General features: G+C 39.2%; 1 non-coding gene across 1 annotated transcript; it reads left to right on the forward strand.

The window, feature by feature from the left end:
- The first annotated feature begins 4479 nt into the window (after positions 1–4479).
- Positions 4480–4542, forward strand: LOC130856199 (U7 small nuclear RNA). Its single transcript, XR_009054492.1, has one exon. It is a non-coding gene; the product is annotated as a U7 small nuclear RNA (small nuclear RNA).
- Positions 4543–5687: the final 1145 nt, after the last annotated feature.

Below are 5687 nucleotides of genomic sequence, written 5' to 3' on the forward strand. Positions count from 1 at the left end.
TTTATTAAAAGAAAATGCACATTACTAATGGCATATACTGTATTTTATTATCTTTATTGTACTCATTTTTATTTAATAAGAATTAATAAGTTTAAGTGTATATTTTTCTGATAGTTTTTCCAGCATTTTCAAACATGTTTTGCGATTTTGCCTAAGTTTTCCAAGACTTAAAATTTTTATCTTGTTTCCTGATTGTAGAATAACCTTAGGAATTAAGATTTGTATGTGTGTTTCTGAAAAACAGGATTGAGATGGAATGAAAATAGTGAATATGATATAGTTAATTGCCCAATTGAATTTTTTTTTCTTTTCATTATCAAACACTTTGATGGTTTTAGTGAGGCTGAATAATGGCAAACTGGCTTTAAAAATTCCCTCAAAGATACATTATTAGGAGAATTTTGTCTCAATTGGATAAAAGGTGTTTTATGGATAGGACAACTATTTGAAATTTCTCTAATGTGTAGCATAGGTTATACAACACATACACACATTTGTCTTGGTGGACCTGCAGACTATGCTATGAGGTAAATTTTGGGTGGTTACATGGAAGAAGCAGCTTGCTGTTTTTCAGAAACTTGTTCTTTCAAGGTAGATATCCTAACTGTTTTGTATCTCTTTTTTCTTTTTGTTTTTAGGGTTGCAAACAATAGAGTTTCAAGTTGTCCTCACTAATAATAGTTCAGAGTTAAGTAGCAGTGGGCATAGATGGGAGGGAAAATCCAACAATCTGGCCACAGGAAACACAAAAGGTCAAGTCCTGGAGGAGGCTCTGGAGGCTTCAGCCACAGGGTCAGGAATATTTGCTCTAGTCTCTGCCCTTTAACCTGACTCAGCCACTTTCCAAATGCCTGCTTTTCTTTTTACCCCTTGATTGCCTAATGCCATGTTCTTTTGTTTTCTCTCCCTTTTATTTCTGTATCTGCATGCCAACTGGAAAAAAAAAAAAAAGCACAACCTAAAAGTCGAGAATTATGTGTTATTTGGCAGACATAACTGAGCACTTAAGTTGGGAGACAGCCTCTCACATAGCTCTGAGGGACTGTTCTGGAGAGGTAAGGGAGAAGCCAGGATATATAGGAGTTTTTGCAACAAACACCAGGTAGTCAGAAAATCAAAATGTTACTGTTAATTAAAGAAAAAGCAGACATCCTAAGTCAAGAATTTAGTGCTTTTCTATGTATGGGAAGACGCAAGAGTCTGGGCTCATTGAAATCATTCCTTTGATATGCATCTTAATTATCTAGCGCCAGTACCCTCTTTTCTCCATCCTGAATCTCCTCAGGGTGCACTGAAGGAGGGAGCGGGTTGTCGTGGCTGATGGCCAGATGGCTGCACCATCCTTTGTTTACTGATATGGCAGGCAACATTCTTTGTCCACTTTCATAATATTGGTTTGTACATGGAGTGGTCTATACAGCCCCAGACGGTGTGCGGAGCAACCAGGCATCTCCAGAGCGCTGAGGAGAATGTAGATGTGAGTGAGGGGGCTGATAGCTGGAGGGAGGACACACAATTGAGAGGAGGAGAAAAATGACAGAGGTGATAGATAACTGGATACCCGAAGACTGGAAGTGATGAGGTACCATGACTTCACAGGATTTAGCAAACATAGGAACTTTTTTTTTTTTTAAAGTTAAAGAGAAGTTTAACTGTAAAGATGTGAAGAAATTAGGACTTTATGCACACCTGAGTTACGTGACTGAGTAAAGTTCAAATCTGCTACACAGGCAAATCACAGAAAATGGGAGTTCTGTGCCTGCCGAACTGACTCAAGTCAGAAAGGGTGACAATCGTGCTCAGCAAGGTATTAACTATTCACTTAATCACTGAGAATTCATGTGAATCTTGAGTATTCTGCGCATAATACTGTTTTGTTTACTTTCAATTAATAATTTGATTTGTCTGCTTGATAATGGTTCTTTGTTTTTTATTTGAAAATCTAGAGCATGGATAGTTTTTTGTTTTTTTTTTTCTCTTGGCCGATTCCAAAATATACTCTCTTATTCTCTGTTCCAAGTGCCCAGGAAATGTCAGTGAACTAACAGTCCTCTCACGATTTGATAGATTATGTGCTTCTTTTGTCTGACTGTTTGGGAGATGCACAACAAGAAACTTCAGGGGTTAAACTGCTTCTCAAAGATTAAAATTAAAGCAACTTTTGGTTTTGTCTAAGAATGAAATAAATATAAGAAGTTTTACAAACATGAACAATAAACACATGGATCAATTAGAAGGTGAAAATGGCCCATAATCAGGGGAAGGGTTAAATATTGAGTGAGCCTCAGAGAGATGGGTCACAGGAATTACTTGGCAATACAAAACAGTGAATTTACATTTTGACAGATTGTGTCAATGAGGCTGCATTAACATGACTGTATCAAAATAGAAATGTCAAAATTCTCACATCAGGAGGCAGCTGTGGGAATGTGGGAGTCGTAGCCCGGCCTATCAGACTGTGAGTCCACGGTTCAATCCTGATTGTCCTTTAACAACCAGGTATCAGATGAATAAATAAACCTTTGAAACAGATTGTGTATATTTGAGAATATGCAGTTCTGCTTTGCGGCAAAAGGCATCAAAATGCCTGGCACCATATATCAGTAACTTTTCAAACATTTTTTTTTTTTCTAGAGTGATGTCAATACAATCTCTCACATTAACATTTTCATCTGTCATCTCTTTTGTGTGAACATGGTTACCATGTCAGTGTGACTAGAGGAGAGAGAACGAAGTGGAAGAAGTGGGAAGGATAAAGCATTTGCAGTTTATAAATACTTGAGTTTGAAAAGTACCAAATGCCAGCCACTTGTGACTGCCTTACGACACCTAACCTTTCATTTTACCCTGAAAAATTACTCCAGCTTTCATTTCCCGTGAAGGGAGAAAGAGGACTAAAACTAATTAGCATTAGCAAAACAGAGTCTTCCATTCTAAGTGGCTTAAGCTTTATTATTTGAAACATTTAAAACCAGACTCCACAAAGTGCAAAATAATTCTTATCATGAAACAAACCTGTATTAGTAGGGGGTAAGAGGATCAACTAGGTGGGCCCTCTTCGTCCTCCTGATCCTGCTCTTAGGATCCCTAAACTGTTCTGCTGTAAAATTAAATCAGCACTTTTGCTTCTGGCAGAGGGATCCCTTCTAGGACCCGAGAATGGGCTCTTGCCTAAGGCTTGGAAATGAACTGTCCGAGGACACACGCGTACTGACAAAGCAAAAGACTATGTTGGGAAGGAGCGCTCGTGTGGCGAGCAGCAGGGTAAGGGAACCCAGGAGGACGGCTCTGCCTCCGGGTCAGTCTCAGGTTTTACCGTGATGGCGTTAGCCTTCCCGGTTGTCTCTGGCCAATCATCTTGCTTGTGCCAATATTTGGGCTGACTTTCCTGGTGCGCGCTCATCTCTCAGCCAAGATGGATTTCGGGGTGAGGGTTTCTGGGAGGTTGGCCCACGTTACCGGATGGCATCTCCTCCCTCCTTTTGGCCCCTCCCGAATTCTCCCCGTTAGTTTTTGCGGCAGCACCATGTTTCTCATCGGGACCTCCTGTTACGAGACAACACATGCAAGCGGTTATTATGGTGCCTGGCAAGGCAGGTGATTTTGGTCAACGGCTCCCTAACACTCTCAGGTAGGAAAAAAATTAAGTTAGAGGTTTTCTTTCTTTCTTTTTTTTTAATTTTTCTTTTTTAATTTATTTATTATTATTTTTTGGGGGGGTACACCAAGTTCAATCATCTGTTTTTATACACATATCCCCGTATTCCCTCCCTCCCTCGACTTCCCCCCCCACCCTCCCTCGAGTCCCCCCCATCCTCCCCATCCCAGTCCTCTAAGGCATCTTCCATCCTCGAGTTGAACACCCTTTGTTATATAACAACTTCCCACTGGCTATCTATTTTACAGTTGGTAGTATATATATGTCTGTGCTACTCTCTCGCTTCGTCTCAGCTTCCCCTTCACCCCCCCGCCCCCTCCCAAACCTCGAGTTCTCCAGTCCATTCTCTGCATCTGCGTCCTTATTCTTGTCACTGAGTTCATCAGTACAATTTTTAGATTCCGTATATGTGAGTTAGCATACAATATTTGTCTTTCTCTTTCTGACTTACTTCACTCTGTATGACAGACTCTAGGTCTATCCACCTCATTACATATAGCTCCCTAACACTCTCAGGTAGGAAAAAAATTGGGTTAGAGGTTTTCTTTTTTTATGATACATTACTTTGAGGGATTCGCTCTGTGAGAAAGCTTAATTATTTTTTATGTAAAAATTTTTCTCTAGCATTCTAGCTCTAGGGAGAGAACTTAAAAAAGGAGGGAGACTTTGTGGGAGATTATATAGAAGTTCCCCCAAATATACATAATGAATATGGAGTAGCTGAGCAAAGAACACTCTTTTCCCTTCCAGGAAAACTAAAGATTTTCTTTTTATTCAAATGACAACTATTGTTTCTTCAGGGTTAAAATCCTTCAACACGTTGGTGTTACAGCTCCTGTAGAATTTGTCCAGCAGGTTTTATGGCCCGCACTGGAACCACCCCGCCCCCCCCCAAATCCTTCAATATGTTAACTCACCATTATATCCTCTCCTTCAGACACACATACAGTGTATGTTCTGCAATTCGGTATTTTTTCTCATTCTTTAAGGACTACAGGGAACAATGGTAAAGCAAGATGGTGTTGAGGAAAGGTGTGGGTGTGAGTCTAGGTGTTACCATTGTAGAAAGAAAATTAAAAAGGAGTCAGTATCGCTAAGAGAGCTCTCTAAAATGGAACCAGGAGGCCACTGAGGAAGTATGACTTGTGCATGTCTCATCCTGGAAGGAATCTGAACTTTTGACCACTTATTGTACTAACAAAGTCATCGAGAAGATCTGCCAGAAACTAAAGACACTTATTGGACCCTTATCCTAAAATAACTCAAGATAGCCTAACTACTTATCGCATCCCTCCCCAAAATAATTTGTCATTGCTCAAAGACAAATATTTCCTGACTTGTGTCAGAGTTAATCACAGTTTTCACTGGGCAATTCTAATAACCTTGTGGCTTTTTGCTTTTGTAAGCCTCTGACTCTTCCTCTTCCCCAGAACACTTTCAGTCTTACTGGAATTTGTATCTCCTGAATTGCAGTTCTTAAGACCTCTTTGTTCTTTGTAGCCTCGGTACTGATTATTGGAGACCATTTATTGGCTGGTGAATTAAAGGAAGTAAGTGAGTGTGCTGGGTCTCAGTTTCTGCTTGTCTAAAAATGAAGATTTACTTCAGAGGTCATATTATGAGACATAAATGAGATAACATATGTAATGGAGGTTTGTAAATTGTAGCACAACATTAACTATTATTGCAGAACTGGTATTGAAATAATGAAATGGACTTAGAGATCTTCTTAGGTGGGCAGAATTAGAAAGAGTTTACCCAATAAGTCCTTGAATAACTTGAATTCCAGGTTTAAAAAAAAAACCCAACACTTTCTAAGGCTGATTAAATGTAATTTAAAATGTTGTGAAATCCTCCATAAGTATCTATTCTGCTATTAGAATAAAAGTTGAGCATTTAAAAAAGTAAAAGCTAAACTTCAGAAAGAGACTAAATTGTCTCAAGATTTCGGTTCCAATTCTTGTAACTTAAAAAATAATTATTCCTAACATTCTTCCACTCTATCCACCCATCCCTCATTCATCAAATA

This window comes from Hippopotamus amphibius, chromosome 6 (assembly GCF_030028045.1).
Source record: "Hippopotamus amphibius kiboko isolate mHipAmp2 chromosome 6, mHipAmp2.hap2, whole genome shotgun sequence".
NCBI lineage: Eukaryota > Metazoa > Chordata > Mammalia > Artiodactyla > Hippopotamidae > Hippopotamus > Hippopotamus amphibius.